This window comes from Strongylocentrotus purpuratus, unplaced genomic scaffold, assembly GCF_000002235.5.
Source record: "Strongylocentrotus purpuratus isolate Spur 01 unplaced genomic scaffold, Spur_5.0 spur5_scaffold_1, whole genome shotgun sequence".
Lineage (NCBI taxonomy): Eukaryota > Metazoa > Echinodermata > Echinoidea > Camarodonta > Strongylocentrotidae > Strongylocentrotus > Strongylocentrotus purpuratus.
In genome coordinates, this window is record NW_022145594.1 from 29504136 (window position 1) to 29523933 (window position 19798).

Consider the following 19798-nt stretch of genomic DNA (forward strand, 5'->3'; position numbering starts at 1 on the left):
TTTGTCCCTCCCTCGAACATAAGGATGACACAGTAATACAGATTGCGATATTTCTAGTTATAAAAAGGTTTGCATTAGATAACGTATTTTAGTTTTGGACTGAGACTAACTAGAGGGGGGGGGGGGCGGTGTTGTATTGCTACTTATGCAGTAATACAATTTCAGTATAAACAGATCACTGAAGTACTCTAAAGACAAGTAGATACAAATAGTTTTGTTTGTAACTTTTTTATTTTTAAGTTCAAAGCAATTCATGATGTTGGAATTATGTCATCATGGGTCTGAAAGTTTTTAGACATGCCCGCCAAAATGTAATTTTTGTCAAGTTGAGGTTAGGGAGATAATATTATCTTTGTCAAGTCCGGGAAGATATTATATTTGTCAAGTCGAGGCGAGACAGATAATATTTATTATTAACCGTATCAGACATCTGATCAGGGCAATTTTTAAATGTTATTGCCCTCAAGGTTTGATGGATAAGCCAACAAAACTACAGGCGAAAAAAATATTATTGACCTCTCACAAAAGTTAATTGGATTTTGTGTGTAATTTGCCAGTCAATAGGGTTATACAGTAAACCAATGAACAAATATTATTGCCCGATCTGAAAAGTCAATGGGATTTTGTGTGTAATTTGCCGGTCAATACGGTTATACAGTAAACCAATGAACAAATATTATTGCCCGATCTGAAAAGTCAATGGCAAAATGCGTGTTAAACTAGTGAGCAATAATAGAGCCAGTTGTAATTTACATCGCGCATCAGCTACTGGTATAATGCGCACTTTGCACAAACTCTATTGTGACGTAACAAACTCTATTGTGACGTAACAATCACACCCTAGGCACACTGTTTGCAGTGTATTAAAAATTTGTCAAACACTGGATTCACAGTGCTGGTTTGACGATGTTTTTGCAACTTCTAATGTTAGGAAACTGATGTGGTTAATCATAGTAATATTGACTACCTAATTCAGGGCAATACGACTTGTCATATATCACCCTTACCTTGGGTTCGGGCGATATATGTCGTATTGCCCAGAAGGCAGTCAATATTACTTAATTATCCCCTCGCCGACGAAGTCGGAGGGGATTTAATAGAAACGCTGCCGTCCGTCCTTCCTTGCTTCCTTCCGTGCGTCCGTCCGTAACAAATTGGTTTCCGCTCGATAACTTTAGTAATGTTTGACAGATTTTCATGAAATCTGATATGAAGGTACATGATATCAAAATACAGGCGAAGATCGATTGTGGAGTACGTAGGTCAAAGGTCATAGCTCATTAAATATGCGAAAAATACACATCTGGTTTCCGATCGATGACTGTAGTAATGTTTGACAGATTTTAATGAAATTTGATATGAAGGTACATGATATCAAAATAGGAGGATTAAACGAGAACTTACAGTTTGAAGTTTGATCCTTTTTTTATGAGTATTAGGAGGTTAGAGAATACATGAGAGCCCGCCCGCAACGCTACAATCAATCTTCAAAGCAACTGTGACTACTGATGAACAAATAAAATAAATAAAATAGGACTGATGAGAACATACTAATGATCCTGAGCAAGGGAGGGAGAGGTAGGGCATGTATTCTCTAACCTCCTAATACTCATAAAATAAGGATCAAACTTCAAACTGTAAGTTCTCGTTTAATCCTCCTATTTTATTTCATATTTCTCGGTAACGAGAATACATGAGACTTCAAAGCTCAGTAGTCACATATGCGACAATAATTTGTCAACAAAATATCAGGAATAGCTAACCTGGTCCTGGTAGAAATCAGAATCAGTGATGTAGGACTGCTTGAGTGAGAGTAGAATGTCCCGTATTCACTGGTTTGTTGTAGTATTTTTCAAAAGTTTTCTCATTGGCCCAACCGGCATGCTTGAGAATCACATCCATTGGGATGTGCATCTTCTTGGCTATTGAAGAAGATGCTGCCCTTGTAGAGTGAGACTTGTACTGGTCCGTATCGATGCCAGAAATTTTCATCACAACTCTGATCCATCTCGAAATTGTTTGCGAGGATGCCCTTTTGTGTGGCTTCCGAAACGAAACTGCCCCCTGTTTGTGATTTTAGATCTGTAGCACCCCAGCCTTTTCCACTGGCATCGGTGCGCAATTCCATCATGAATTTCCCATGATGCATAGGGCACTTAACTGAAGTAACATTTGAAACCCACCAGTTTATTTCATCTTTAGATTTAGGTGAAAGTACCATGGGCCTGTCAAAGTGCCCTTTATTGAACCTTAATGCTGCTATTTTCTTTTTCTCTAGTGCCCTGTAATGCAGTGGCCCATACTGAGAAGCTGGAAATGTTGCTACTATTTTCCCAATTATCTTCGCAACTTCCCCTATGGAGGGGGCTTTCTTCTCTAGCAACCCAATGCATGCCTCTCTTACGTCTTTGCCTTTGTTAACAGGCAGTGTAATTTCCATTCTAATTGTATTAAGTCTGAATCCAAGAAATTCAATTTCTTGAGTCGGTCCAAGCACCGACTTTATGGATGAATTATGAATCCCAGTCTACTCAGTAACATTGTAGTAGCTGTCACGGATTCTAGTGTTCTAGACTTGGTTTTACCAATAATTATAGTGTCATCCAAATATCCAACAACTTTGTGTTTGGATTGTCTAAGACAGGCAAATACAGGTTTGAGAAGCTTAGTAAATATCCTGGGGGCAGAGCTAAGCCCATTTGGCAGGGTTTTAAATTGCCATAATTGTCCCTACCACACAAAGCAAAGGTACTTTCTAGATTCTGTATGAATGGGTACCGTGTAGTATGCATCGCGAAGGTCGACTGAAGCCATGAAGTCTCCCTCAGACAAGAGGGAGACAGCAGTGAAAATGTTGTCCATTTTGAAATGGTAATAAGTAATGTATTTATTAAGTTTGGACAAATCCAGAATTAGTCTAACTCCTCCATTCTTTTTTGGTCTTGTGAAAATGTGTGAAATGAATTCACCATTGACGTGTGAGCAACGCTCAATGACGTTTTTATTTTCTAGAGTATTCAACTCCTCATGGATCTTAGCCATCTCCATAGCATTTCGCTTGTAAGTGTGGAGGGGCTTGTCTTGTATGGGGGGGAATTTGTCTGGATCAAATTCCAGTTTGTAGCCTTGAATAGCTTGAAGTAAGAATGGATCTGAAGTAATTTTGCACCAATTTTCATAAAATGGCTTCAGTCGACCTCCGACCATATCAGACACGGCTTCATTACAAACACTAACCTCTTGAGTGCTTGAGCCTGAAGGGGAATTTCCCCCGACTACTTCTTGCGATGGTACGATTGTTTGCCCCTGTTGGCTGCTGTTGGGGTGTAGGTGTGTGATGCCTGTTGTTTTGAATTCCCTTTCTTGAAGTTGGAATTCTGGCGCTGCCCTAAAAAAGGGCGCTCTGAGTTCCCATACATACGGGATGACGAATTGCCTTGATCTCGATTGGGGAACCAGCCAGCTCGTTTCATGGTGTGCTTGGCATAGTCTGTAATCTTGCGATAAGGATGATATGAGCGTTGCTGCCTGTCTTGAGGCTGGTTTCTCGTGTTCATAACACCTGCCGTGGCTTTTTGCTGTTCTTGCATTTCTTTAACCTGGCGCCCCAGATCCTCGCCAAACAAGTGTTTGGTAACTGGGTAAGTTGGCCGGCACAGATGATGAAAAAGAGGGTTGAGATCCGGTTTGATCAAATTCTTCCTCATGGAATTTAGGCCGTAATTGGCATTACATAGCAGCGCCAATGCATCATGCTGCTCCTTGGTCATCGTAGCCGGGTTCAGAGATCGTACAAAAGCACACAAGCCTTTGGTTAATGACTTCTGGATGTACTAAATTTTCAGATCTTTATTTCTAGTTGCTGAACGCAAGTTTTCCCAAATAATTGTGTTCACTCTTGGAGTGTCAAGCAATTCACAGTTTTCGGGGGAAAGATATTTCTCAGCCGCCTCATCCAGAGATTTTTCTTCCAGTTTGTTGCTCGTCAAATAAGTCATAGATTGAGCTATGTCGTCATGTAAGGGGGCACCAATCCCAAGGGCATGGCAAATTTTGCGGCGATCATGGGAATTGAATCTTGTCCCTTGCCGGCAGTAGTAGGCACACTACCAACAGCTCTGCCCATGCTTCCGACATCGTCGGTATCATAAAGAAGTTCGCTACCTGGCGATTCACTTCCATTATAAAAATCATCGGCCAAAAGGCCTTCCCCCGAGGTCAATCTTCCTACCGAGAGGGGCTCCGTGTTTTTATCAACCGGAGAGGAGAATGTCTGTGGGGCCAGAGCCGGCTGTGCCGGGGCAGGGATTCTTTCCATTAACACAGAAAGCATGTCTTCCAGCTTATCAATGCGTGAATCCACAGACTTCGATTTTGAGTCCGAGCTCGGCTTAGCCTTGCTCGTGTTGTCAACTTCGCGGTTCGGCTTAGCCTTACCAACACATTTATTGTCAGAGGATTTGACTTTCGTCTAAGACGATTTAGTATTTTCTTGCACGCTCGGCTTTGCCTTGCTACTAATTTTGCATTTGGGAGTACCCACAGCAATGCCCGAGCTCGGCTTTGCCTTACTCGTCAGGGGAGAAACACCGGGTAGGGTAGGCATTATGGGCCTGGCTGCCTGCTGGTTAGTACCCGTCCCCGTGATTGCAGGTTCCGATGGTGACTTGCTCGTGCCCGGCAGGCACCGAGCAGAAGATGGGATTTCAAAATTGTTTTTAGAGTCCCAAGATTTGTCCATTTTAGAACAAAACCTATTTCAAAAGTGTCGGAAACTCTGCCGGAAACGAAGGATTGCAAAAATATAAACAGATTTTTGCAGCTCAAAGATTTTGTATATCATACGATGTAAGCGCGACGAACGTATTGATTGTAGCGTTGCGGGCGGGTTCTCATGTATTCTCGTTACCGAGAAATATTAAATAAAATACAGGCTAAGTTTAATTGTGGAGTAAGTAGGTCAAAGGTCAAAGCTCATAGCTGATTGAGGTGTCATACGAAAGAGCAGAAATTGAACTTTCTAGAAATGTGATTTTCTCTTTGAAAATAAGATACCCCCGCCAAATGACTTTTGGTTTCCTCTCTTCAAATTATTTTAAATCACTCATGCGTGAAGTATGCAACATATGAGTTGCATCAAATGAAAGAAGAGGATCTTAGCTTTACAAATATGTGTAATTTATTAATTAGAATTGCGATTAAGTTATGATAAAACATCAATAATTCTCGGTTTCGTTTTTTCTGGGACGCACTGTATATGTAAAAATGTGGTTTATAACTTCCTTGCCTAGAAATATACTACCGTATAGTCTAATTGAGGTAACTTGTTCTGACATTTATAGGCCATTTGTACCCTGCGAGGGGATGCTACGCTTTGCGTTGACTTGTTGTTTTAGATTTTAATTTTTTTGTTCATTGAGTTTTTTAAACTATTCACCGGAACACTTTTTTATTTTTTATATGAGGGTACATGGTATTAAAATACATGTACAGCCTAAGTTCAATTTCTGAGTATGTAGGTCAAAGGTGAAAGGTCATACCTAATTATATATGCGAAAACGTGGTTAACTTCCTTGCCTAGTAATATAATAGTATCCAATGGAGGTAACTTGTTCTGATGTATATAGGCCATTTGTACCCTGCGAGGGGATGCTATGCTTTGCGTTGACTTGTTATCATTATAATTACTATTATCATCAATTTCATTGTATTATCATTTTGATTACTAACATTATAATCATTACTATTAATCTTATCAGTAATAATATCAATTATATTACCGTAAATCCCTGTGTATAAGACACACTTTTTTGCTGCCAAAAAAAATTCAAAGTGCGGGTGCGTCTTATACACAGGTACACAACAACAACAACAAAAACAAAAAAAGTAAGTAGTAATCGGTGTGTTGACTCACCACTCGGAAACTAGAACAACACTCAAATTTGTCTGTCATCTTGGTTTGAAAGTTATCTTTCTGATAGATCTCAATAGATCCGGGACAACTCGGCCCAGCTGCAAAAACGGTCATTTTTTGTCATTTTACCCTAACTCTAACCCTAACTCTAACCCTAACCCTAACCCTAACTCTAAACCTAACCCTAAACCTAACCCTAAACCTAAACCTAAACATGCAAAAACTGACCGTTTTTGTACCTGGGCCGAGTTGTCCCCTGGTCCGAGTTAGCCCGACTCCATCTCAATATGTAGTTTAAAATAATAATTCCTCCAATTTTTCTTCTATCACATGGCGTACCACTAGATTCTATCCTAGGTCCTCTATTGTTTTTAATTTAAATTAATGATCTTACACTTTCCACTGCACCTTGCAGTTAAATGAAAGTCCTTCCCGCATGGGTTTTTCAACATGGACCTGGCTTGCTGACGACAGAGTCGGCAAAAAAAAAAATTCTTGGCCCCAAAATAGGGGTGCATCTACACAGGGGCGTCTTATACACAGAGATTTACGGTATTATCATTTGCGTCATCGGGGGGGGGGGGGGGCACAGTGCTCGCATGATCGTCACACGAAATGAGAAGAATATTACTGTACAATAATTATAAAAAGTAAAACTGTTGGAATGTAAATCATGATAAAAAAAAAGAAACTAAAGATTAATCTAGTGGGGTGGGGGATGATCGTAGAGACAAATAGAATAAATGGTAAATAACAATACGTCCAACTTTCTCTCTTTCTTTTTCTGAATGTTGTTTTTCATCTTCACCTCTCATAGTTTTTTCTGCCCTGCGATTTTTAATGAGATCGCGTTTCGACGTATTCCGAAATAAAAATAGCTAATCATAATTATAACGTAGAATCAGATTTGACCCTATCTGAAATATTCATTCAAATACATAACAATCATGGAAACAATAAAGAATATTATAAATGTGATTTAGAAAAATGTCACAGACGAAAAGATGACATGAGAAATGATTGTTCCTCTCTCTCTCCCTCACATTTCTAAAAAGTTGACTTTCCGCCAGAATTGACAACAGACTTAACTCCGTTTCGTTGACAATCAGCCATGCATGAAGTCTTTCGTCTACGGCTGATTGTCAACGAAACGGAGTTAAGTCTTTTGTTAATTCCGTTTGCTGCTACAGCAGACAGCCAGTGAAAACGAATTCGTTTAAAAAAATTATGGAAATGCAAGCACTATTTTAAACAAACTGTACTTTTTATGCCTCCGCCACCGAAGGTGGTGCCGGAGGCATCATGTTTTCGGGTTGTCCGTCCGTACGTCCGTACGTCCGTCCCGTTTGACTGTTATCACAATATCTCAAGAACCATTTAAGATTTAAACTTAAGACTCGGGAATAGTATTTATCACCATAGGAAGACGATCTGATTAGATTTTGGAGTACGTAGGTCAAAGGTCACAGGTCACAGAGGTCAACTTATGAAATTCCTTGTATTGAGTTTGTTAGCGCGATATCTCAAGAACCATTTGAGATTTAAACTTCAAACTTGAGGATAGTATGTATCACCATAGGAAGACGATCTGATTAGATTTTGGAGCACGTATGTCAAAGGTCAAGGGTCACAGAGGTCAACTTATGAAATTCCATACATTGAGATTGTTATCATGATATCTCAAGAACCACTGGAGATTTAAACTTCAAACTTAATGATAGTGTGTATCACCATAGGAAGACAATCTGATTAGATTTTGGAGCACGTAGGTCAAAGGTCAAGGGTCACAGAGGTCAACTTATGAAATTCCATACATTGAGATCGTTATCGCGATATCTCAAGAACCACTGGAGAATTTTCACTTCAAACTTAATGATAGTATGTATCACCATATCATAATATCTCAAAGAACCACTGGAGATTTAAACTTCAAACTTAATGATAGTGTGTATCACCATAGGAAGACAATCTGATTAGATTTTGGAGCACGTAGGTCAAAGGTCAAGGGTCACAGAGGTCAACTTATGAAATTCCATACATTGAGATTGTTATCATGATATCTCAAGAACCACTGGAGATTTAAACTCCAAACTTGATGATAGTACATGTATGTATCACCATAGGAAGACAATCTGATTAGATTTTGGAGCACGTAGGTCACAGGTCAAGGGTCACAGAGGTCAACTTATGAAATTCCATACATTGAGATTGTTATCATAATATCTCAAGAACCACTGGAGATTTAAACTTCAAACTTAATGATAGTGTGTATCACCATAGGTAGACAATCTGATTAGATTTTGGAGCACGTAGGTCAAAGGTCAAGGGTCACAGAGGTCAACTTATGAAATTCCATACATTGAGATTGTTATCATAATATCTCAAGAACCACTGGAGATTTAAACTTCAAACTTAATGATAGTGTGTATCACCATAGGAAGACGATCTGATTAGATTTTGGAGTACGTAGGTCAAAGGTCACAGGTCACAGAGGTCAACTTATGAAATTCCTTGTATTGAGTTTGTTAGCGCGATATCTCAAGAACCATTTGAGATTTAAACTTCAAACTTAAGGATAGTATGTATCACCATAGGAAGACGATCTGATTAGATTTTGGAGCACGTATGTCAAAGGTCAAGGGTCACAGAGGTCAACTTATGAAATTCCATACATTGAGATTGTTATCATGATATCTCAAGAACCACTGGAGATTTAAACTTCAAACTTAGTGATAGTGTGTATCACTATAGGAAAACAATCTGATTAGATTTTGGAGCACGTAGGTCAAAGGTCAAGGGTCACAGAGGTCAACTTATGAAATTCCATACATTGAGATTGTTATCATAATATCTCAAGAACCACTGGAGATTTAAACTTCAAACTTAAGGATAGTATGTATCACCATAGGAAGACGATCTGATTAGATTTTGGAGCACGTAGGTCAAAGGTCAAGGGTCACAGAGGTCAACTTATGAAATTCCATACATTGAGATTGTTATCATAATATCTCAAGAACCACTGGAGATTTAAACTTCAAACTTAATGATAGTGTGTATCACCATAGGAAGACAATCTGATTAGATTTTGGAGCACGTAGGTCAAAGGTCAAGGGTCACAGAGGTCAACTTATGAAATTCCATACATTGAGATCGTTATCGCGATATCTCAAGAACCACTGGAGAATTTTCACTTCAAACTTAATGATAGTATGTATCACCATATCATAATATCTCAAGAACCACTGGAGATTTAAACTTCAAACTTAATGATAGTGTGTATCACCATAGGAAGACAATCTGATTAGATTTTGGAGCACGTAGGTCAAAGGTCAAGGGTCACAGAGGTCAACTTATGAAATTCCATACATTGAGATTGTTATCATGATATCTCAAGAACCACTGGAGATTTAAACTCCAAACTTGATGATAGTACATGTATGTATCACCATAGGAAGACAATCTGATTAGATTTTGGAGCACGTAGGTCACAGGTCAAGGGTCACAGAGGTCAACTTATGAAATTCCATACATTGAGATTGTTATCATAATATCTCAAGAACCACTGGAGATTTAAACTTCAAACTTAATGATAGTGTGTATCACCATAGGTAGACAATCTGATTAGATTTTGGAGCACGTAGGTCAAAGGTCAAGGGTCACAGAGGTCAACTTATGAAATTCCATACATTGAGATCGTTATCGCGATATCTCAAGAACCACTGGAGAATTTTCACTTCAAACTTAATGATAGTATGTATCACCATATAATATCTCAAGAACCACTGGAGATTTAAACTTCAAACTTAATGATAGTGGGCCGTATGCATAAAAAGTAGCAATTGCTTACAAGCAATTGCTTCAAGCACAAGCAATTGCTTTTCAAGCAAAAGATCAAGCTCAAGCAATTGCTTAAATCCGTATGCATAACATTTTGCTTGTGCTCAAACCTTTTGCTTGCCTCCAGCAAGCAATTGCTTACGATCTCAACAATAGCGACGTCACGCCGGTGCGAACATCATTCATGGGAGAACAAAGGCGGGTTTCGCATACTAGTAGTGTATTCAAATGTCATGCGTGTGGGGTAGCCTTTCCTGACATGGCAGTATAACATTCCAGGATGACATATTTCAGAACAAAATGGAAAAAAACACACCGATACATGCACACACAAGCGCACACCCAAATACACATATTTATTCTACTCCTGTACAACTTTGGTTTTTCTCTAACGAGCATAAACATGATGCTTAACCGCGAACGTCCCGATTAAGCAAGAGCTCAAGCTGCTATGACGGAGCTTGAAAAAACGTAAGCAATTGCTTATAAGAGCAAAAGGTTCGTTTTATGCATACGTTTTTAAGCAATTGCTTGATCTTTAAGCAATTGCTTGCGGACATCAAGCAATTGCTTGTGCTTGCTAGCAAAAGCATTTGCTTGCAAGCAATTGCTTATGTTTATGCATACGGATTCAAGTAAAAGGCTAGCACAAGCAACTGCTACTTTTTATGCATACGGCCCAGTGTGTATCACCATAGAAAGACAATCTGATTAGATTTTGGAGCACGTAGGTCAAAGGTCAAGGGTCACTGAGGTCAACTTATAAAATTCCATACATTGAGATTGTTATGATATCTCAAGAACCACTGGAGATTTAAACTCCAAACTTGATGATAGTACATGTATGTATCACCATAGGAAGACAATCTGATTAGATTTTGGAGCACGTAGGTCACAGGTCAAGGGTCACAGAGGTCAACTTATGAATTTCCATACATTGAGATCGTTATCGCGATATCTCAAGAACCACTGGAGAATTTTCACTTCAAACTTAATGATAGTATGTATCACCATAGGAAGACGATCTGTTTAGATTTTGGAGCACGTAGGTCAAGGGTCACAGAGGTCAACTTGTGAAATTCCATGTCTTCAGCTCGTTATCGCGATATCTCAAGAACCATTTGAGATTTTAAACTTCAAACTTAAGGATAGTATATATATCACCATAGGAAAACGATCAGATTAGATTTTGGAGTACATGTATGTCAAAGGTCATAGAGGTCAACTTGAAAAATTCAGACTACATGTATAGGACTTGTCATGATATGTCAAGAACCACTTGAAATATGTTCCGTTACTTAACCTGTACTTAACTGGGCTATTTTGAGCACCTCCCTGACTGGGGGGGGGGGGGAGGGGCCGATTGCCTCGAAATTTGGCACGCGTCTTGAGAAATTGCGCAAAGGAAGAGACCTCACTATTATTTTGCTGAAAATTGCTTATTTTATCAATTATGCTAATTTATGCAATTGCATAAAGGAAGAGACCTCACTATAATTTTGCTGAAAATTACTTATTTTATCAATTATGCTAATTTATGCAAATCAAATTCATGAATAATGATTTTTATTAACAATTACATAAATAAAGCTTTTACAGAGTTGATTTTGTGGCAAAAAGTTTCTAAAAAGCCTATCGGGCATTATCACACAAAAAAAATTGTCCATGTCTATTTCAATTCTTATGTATTTCATTGTTTTATGAACTTCTTTTGTATTCTATTTTTATTAATTCTTAATCTTATGTATTGTATTGTTTTAGGACTTCTGATACTTGAGGTTGTTACGTATCAATATTTTGCTTGAATAAATGATAACTAAACTCTAAAGAGTAAAATTATGCTGATTTATAGACCAAACTAGAAACTTCACTTTACCATTCATTTTGTACACAAAATGACAAATTTCTCAATTTTCGGCTTGACCTTAGGTCACAATAGGTCAAGTAACTCTCTAGCTGAATGTCTGATTTTCAAAAACTTGGTGTCAAAAGATCCGTAAGACTTGAAAGAAAAAACTCATGAAGCAGCATCGCCCATCGCCGAAAACATGGCGGTTCATGCGCAACAAAATTTGTTTGGGGGGGGGGGGGGGCCTCCAAGGCTTCCTCCTCCCTCCCCCCCCCCCCCCCAGTTAAGTAAGGGTTAAAAACTTTTTTAAAATATGATAGTGTGTATCACCTTAGGAAGATCATCTGATTTAATTTTGAAGTGTCTAGGTCAGAGGTCAACTGACAAAATTTTAGGTACATATAGCTTTTTTAATGCAAAACCTCAAGAACTGTTTGATATATTTCCTTCAAACGTGATGATAGTGTGTATACCCATAGGAATACAATCCGATTTAATTTTGTAGTAACTTGCTCAGGGGTCATAGGTCACAGAAGTCGACTCATAGAATGAATTTCCAGGTGTTGGCTTTTTTAAAGTTAAAATCTCTCTAACCACCTACATGTAGACATATAAACATAATAGGTAGATGATCTGATTACATTATGGACTAATTACATGTAGGTCAAATGTATAACCATAGGAAGACGATTCGATTTTTGGAATACAAAGAAAAGAACGGGATGGGTGGGGGTAAAGAAAAATCATTTGACAGTGATCATTTTGTTTGACCCACAATTATGTTTTATCAACCTATGAAATAATAAAATATTGAAGCGTTTAAAGTAATTATTCAAGTTTTAATCAGTGGGATACTATTGATTGAATGTAGTTAATACCTGGAAATGAACTTTTGGACCACTTACCTTAGACTGCGATCCAAATGACATCATGATCACTATAGTAGCTTGCAGTTTGCCATGTGGTGCAGGGTGTGTTGGAGTATACATGATCCAGCAGTGATCCACTGACATGTGTTGGATTGGTGATACATTGCTGAAATCCATAGTGTTGCAGTTCATGCTGGACTGCCATTGAATGCTGATCTTTTAGCAGGTTAAGATTGAAGTCTCCAACAATTATGGCCGGTATTTCTGTTGCTCCTACTGACCTCAGGAGTAGGCTAAATCTGTCACTGAATTCTACCAATGAAGATTTGGGATTTCTATAGACAGTCACCAAATGAAATGGAGAGCTATTGACTGGATGTAGGATGATGCTCTGAATTTCCATCCCAGGTTTGTCTTGTGATGAATCCAAGGTCTGATACCTTACAGATGAGCTGATATACATGCACAGACCACCACCCTTCTCTTTGTTGGATCTATCTCTGCGTAATTGGTGATAGCTTGGCAAATTGTACATGGAAGCAGTGTGATGTGATTGAAGCCAGGTTTCTGTAAGACACACAGCAGTACATTTGTCAAGGAATGGAAGTCCCTTGAGATCATCGTAATGAGCAGGTAACGATCTTATATTGTGCACAGCAATGACTTGTGTTTGGCAAGGATCCTTGAGTGCAGTCTCAATTTCATCATGGAAGAATTGAAATGACATTTCATTGCTCATTCTCATCAACTCTTTGGTCACAGCTTTGCTTGCTTTAATCTTACTTGGTGTGAGCTGCAAAAGATGAAGACCTGACATCTTTTTTTATGCCTCCGTTACGAAGTAGCCGGAGGCATTATGTTTTCGGGTTGTCCGTCCGTCCGTACGTCCCGTTCTCGTGATTGCGTTATCTGAAGAACCGATTGATGGATTCCTGCCAAACTTTGGTCATGTATGTATCTTGCAGAGCCGATGAACTGATTAGATTTTGGGAGTCACGAGGTCAAAGGTCAAAGGTCACAGGGCTCATTATGTATGCAAAAACAGCTCGTGATCGCGTTATCTGAAGAACCGATTAATGGATTCCTGCCAGACTTAGGTCATGTATGTATCTTGCAGAGACGATGAACTGATTAGATTTTGGGGTCACGAGGTCAAAGGTCAAAGGTCACAGGGCTCATTATGTATGCTGAAACAGCTCGTGATCGCGTTATCTCAAGAACCGATTGATGGATTCCTGCCAAACTTAGGTCATGTATGTTACTTGCAGAGCCGATGAACTGATTAAATTTTGGGGTCATGAGGTCAAGGTCAAAGGTCATGCGGCTCATTATGCATGCAAAAATAGCTTGTGATCGCATTATCATTAGAACAGATTGATGGATTCCTCCCAAACTTAGATCATGTATGTATCTTGCAGAGCCAATGAACTGAGTAGATTCTTGGGTCATGAGGTCAAAGGTCATGGGCTCATTATGTATGCAAAAATAGCTTGTGAACGCATTCTCATTAGAACTGACAGATGGATTACTATTTAACTCGGGACATCTTGCAGAGCCAATGAACTGAGTAGATGTTAGGGTCATGTGGTCAAAGATCAAAGGGTCATATATGTATATGAGAAATTGCTTGTAATCACGATATTCTGAGAACCTGTTAATGGATCACAATTGAACTTGAATTTGAACAATTTCTTCTGTTTTGGTTTGTGAAATTGCTCTATGACGGAGGCATCATTTCGACTGCGCGCAGTCGAAGTTCCATCTAGTTTTTTCCTAGCTTATTTTTCCTGACTGAGGTGTCATATGAAAAGGCAGAAACTCAACTTTCTAGAAACGTGATTTTCTTTTTGAAATTCAGATACCGTCCGCCAAATGACTTTTTGTTTTCCTCTCTTCAAACTCATTGTAATCATTCATGCGTGAAATATGGATTATACGAGTTGCATCAAATGAAGGAGGAGGATCTAAGCTTTCCAAATATGTATCACTTATCAATTATAATTGTCATTAAGTTAAGATAAAGTATCGATAATTCTCGGTTTTGTTTTTTCTGGGACACACTGTAGAGAAGGAAAACACAAAATGAGCGCTTGAAGATATCCTAATGAGAAGAAAATAACTGTACAATAATTATAAAAAAGTAAAACTTTGGAATGTAAATCCCTGTTGCATCAAAATGATATAAAAGAATGTTTGTTATGCTATATTGACGGTACCATAATATTTGTAGGACATTATACTTTAGCGAAGAGATATTAAAAAAAAATTAAAAAGAAAGAAACTAGAGAAAAGTCAGCGCGAAAACACCGGGAAGTGTTTCATAATCGTAAAGATAGTGATCGGATTATGCTTATCGGTTGTTGAACGGATGCGGATTCACAAATTTTGCATTCCGCGTCTTGTCCGCGCCCTTAGTGTACAATAAGTTTGACTGGTGTAAAATGATGGATAAAGACATAAAATGACATGAAATATTTGAAATTATACACTTTGTCAAAGATTGTAAATGAAAAATAAGAGGTCTCTTTTGATCATTTATGGGGGCCAATTCGATTACCTCCCTAGAATTATTGTTATTATTTTATTTCATTTTTGGAGGGTACGTTTGTAGCAACTACATGGTTCTACCTCAAGACCATTTTTCATTTTGTAACAAATTTACCAAGTAATGCTTACATGAAAAAAGGTGCGATTCACTGTGAAAAGGCGAGATAACATAAAATGCAACCGCGATCTCAATCAGAAAAGCTACGTCTACTATGTCTCCGGCACCCGGCAGCCCCGTCTGCCTGAAACGTAGTTGTCCGTATTCAAGATTTGGTGGGTGTTGCAAAGTATTTGTCAAGAGATCCTTCCCCTCGTCACCTTCTGAGTGCCCTGTTTGAGGGAAAGCTCACTACGCTGCAACAAGGTGCAACTTCAAGCATCTCCGTCCGGCTGTAGCCAGTTAGAACTTTAAGCATCTCTGTCCGGCTCCAGCCAGCTGACGAATGTGTCGTCGACATATCTGGCTGCAGCTGGAGCATGGCGGCATACGGGGGAGGACGGGTCGATTGCAGATTCCGGGGTCAAACTCAGAGCCCAAGCTGGCGCCAGCCGCCTGGGCTTATTAATGAAAAGTAATTGCCCCATTCGTCTTCAGCTGGATTTGCAGCCTCAATCAGCCTTTGCGTGAGGCAGCAGCCAGCTGATTGAGGTTATTTTGTACGCCTCACCTAACCAAATTCTTAATTTTAATCCTGCACCAAAAAGTATATATATCACTAAACCTAAGCTGCAACCTATTTGCAGCCATTATCTATATCCTATATAGTTGACTAAATAAAGCCCAGAGCATTTGTCACCAAAGGGTAGCCATACACATTCATGGTATTCTGAACCCTGTGTTATCTCTAATATTGTTGTATCTTTGAAGATAAGATATAGTTGGTATTCTGAACATTGTTGTAACTTTTGTGTTATCTTTTGTTGTATCTTTTCTCTCATCTTATTGGCCGCGCCTGCGATCATACTTTGGTGCGCTTGTAATTGTGCGTATTATTAATAAAGTGGCATTTAATCCTCATTTGCATATGCGCACAGGAGATAATATGTCGAGATAATTGGTATTCTGAAAGTTGTTGTATCTTTTATCTTATCTTATCTTGCATGGTATTTACAACAATATTTACAACAGGTAGGGGGTTGTTGTATCTTTCGTGGTGATATAATGGCGGCAATATTTTTTGCCCAGAACCAACTTCGTGCCAATAGACGAGTTAGAAGAAGATTGCGTGTTGACCGGAAACATCACAGATGAGAACTTTCTAAGATATTACATGCTAGGATATGACGATTTTAATGCTCTCATCTTAACCAATATAGTGAAAGCGTGATTTGTCTTCATGATCCACATTCGACAGCGCATAATGATGACGCGCGTAATAAGTGCTCAAATAACTAATTACGCCCAAGATTAGTATGCGCTAGGCGCATCTTCAGATATGGCATTAAGTATTCCTATTGGTTGACCTACTTATCATAAATAGATTTTGATTGGTAGGGTCCATAAAAATGGGCGTGTCATCAATGGTCAAAGATAAGATAGAGGCGGTCCTTCAGGAGATTTCACAGGGATAAAACAATGTTCAGAATACCAACTTACAACAATATTAGCGCTGTGTTATCTCTGGAAGATACAACAAAAGATAACACAAAGCTTACAACAATGTTCAGAATACCGCCCCCAAGCACCAAGTTATATTTTGTGGTCATTCATTAAAAAACATGTACTCTGGTAATATACTTCTATGAATAACTATTTGTTTACATGTAGGTCGAAACTGTCCTGCTTGAAGATGATCAGCGTCCTACAGCGGCCTCTTCACGTCATCTAGCAGATGCTTTATGTTCCATGCCAAACCTGACTGACCTGAGTATAAGTGGAAAGAATTTCCAGGAGGAGTTCTATTCTACACTGAATGCAAAGGCGTCAACATTACAGGTATGTACCGTATGTGTGTTTGTCCTCTTTATCCATGACATGATGAATTCATTTACCCATGTAGCAGTGGAGATGAGTTGAAGGAGTTATGATTTTTTAGCAACAATCAATATTCTCTTACAATGTGTGTTATGTTTTATATGAAAATATAAAATATTCTAAGCAGACAATGGAACATTATTATGGATAGGGTCTTTCATTTGCCGTGTATGATACAGAATTTATATAGCTGGAGTTGAAAATATGTTCTTCAAAATAACTTCACTTTTAAAGGTTTGCCTCAGATAATGTATTTTGGTTTTTGACTGAGACTAACTGGAAGTGTTCAAGTAAGCATTTTGGAAGGAAAGGAAATGTGTTGCGACTTATGCAGTAATACAATTTCAAAATTAACAGATCACTGAAGTACTCTAGAGACTAGAACAATTTTGTTTGTAATTTTTACTCTAGAGGGTAGTATATACAAATAATTTTGTTTTTAATTTTTATACTTTCAAGTTCAAAGCACTTCATGAGGTTGGAATTATGTCATCATGGGTCTGAAAGCAGTATCGATGTATACCTCAGATTCAGAACGCAGTAAACAAGAATGGAGATCTATATCACAGTGTTCTCATTTTTAGCTCAGTTACATGTACACACTTTACATATACATACATGTATAATGCATAATTTTAGTCAGGAATGTATTATTATAGCATTTAAGTAATTTAAAAAATGTGTCTGAATTATCGACGAACCGCTACCTAATTTAGATAGATAGATGGATTCTTTTATTGATCCATATTCAAAACATAGAAAATTGGCCTCCACTGGCAGCACATGAACAAAATACAATGTAGATAATTGATAAACATTTAGGTTTATACATCACATAAATGTACATAAATTCATATGAGAGTCATGATAATAAAAAAAGCGTAAATTTACATGTATTACGTAATAAAGGAGTCAACCTTTAAAGATGGAGAAGAGAGAAAGCGGTCAAAAGGAGACTAGATTATAAAGTGAAATAGTAAGGAGAGAATGAGGGGAGAGAGATAGACAGAGATAGAGAGAGAGAAAGAGAGATAGGAACGAAAGGTGGACACGGAGGAGGGAAAGGAGAAAAGAGGATAGAAATAGAGGGAAGGGGAAAGAAAAGGAAAAGGAAGGGGACAAGTTGGTAAGGGAAGGCGAATTTATTCCAACAAGGTTTTGTCCGGGTTCGAGACGCTTACTTGTCTCTTAATCCCCCGTTCCCTGACGCGTATGTTACGCTGGCTGTCCCTTGGCGTTCCTTGCTCGCGTCTATTGTTGTCTGTTGGACAATTGAGCACGCAGCAAAAAAAGAAGCCATCCCGTCCGCTAGCACCGCAGTCAATCAACCTCACCGCTATCCAGCCCCTCTCTAATTATTTCTAATCTGGCGTTCCCTGACAATACCTGCACCCTTCTAGCTCGCGTTTAAAATACAAGATAGTAGATTTTCATAGATGAATTTTCAGTCTTGAAAGCAGAGCTAGAGCTGCAATCCTCCCGGATTGATTGATAATAATTTGTCTAATAAATGTGTAGCACGCTAAAATAATAAACCTAATCCTAACCTAGTGTCTGTATCCCCCAACCTATTAATTAGTACTGCATTGCGTGTATCAGCAATTTGTGCATTTCACAACATGTGGAGAGCCCCCTAAAAGGCGGTCACTTGATCAGAGCCCGACAGAGCTGGTTTTAGTGTAATAAAGATACCACTACACTCGAAGGGCTTGAGATAAGCAAAAAAAAACTTGTTACAAAATCTCTGATTTCTTGATTTATAGCGCTTTGTTGTCAAAGCCATTTTTTAAAACTGGGCTAAGCCACCGCGTGCTTTGGAAATATGGCTCCGATTCCGCACTTTTGACAGCAAAATTTGGCTTTTGGGGTGGATTTTTGGAAGCGACATCGGGACTTTCTTGTACTAGTGAGTAACACTGTGTATAGTGCACTGATATGTAATTTGCGTGTGTTGTGGATGCTGGCTTGATATCACGATCGGATGCATAGGTATTGTGTATGCACGGCCTGGGGTAATGCGCACGTCTTTGAGTGGTGTACATCCACTGTGTTGTGCGCAATGTGCATGTGTGCGCGCTGCAGGAATCGCCAACACAAAACATTGGCACAACTATGCAAACACTCGTTCTCACAGCCATACTCGGAACTTACAATTTTAGCACAGCAAAACGTATACATATTTCCCTTAAAAAAAACCTGTATCAATATGTTAAAAACGTACTACTTGGCAGCTCTGTTAAGTCTGGGTTTTATGTAAAATTACAGCAGAAAATTCAGTGTTTTTCTATCTATCTAAATATCTTCTCCCGGTTCAGAGGTTGATTGCAACATCTCTCCAACATCTTCTGCCATTCTGGTGCACTCTTCCAGTTTTAGTCCACTCCAGTTCTTGACATTCTCTTCCCAGTTGATTCTGGGTCTCCCTCTAGGTCTACTTCCTTCCACTCTTCCTTCCAATACATCCTTTAAGAGGCTTTGGTGCCTTTTAACATGACCAAAGTATTTGATTTTTCTCCTTAACTAATCCTACTAGTGCAATTTGTTTACGCCCTGCCATGTGCAATATCTCTTTGTTGGTTTTCATTCGTTTCCAGGATATTTTCATCATTCTGTAGATCCACATTTCAAAAGATGTTATTCTATTTTCCATGGCCTTGTTTATTGTCCATGTTTCTGCTCCATACAATAGGACAGAACATACATAACAGTTTACTAGTCTCAACCTAAGCGCAAATTTCACTTTTCTATTTGTGAATAATCCTTTCATTGCCAGAAATGTATTCTGAGCAATTTCTATTCTTCTTTTT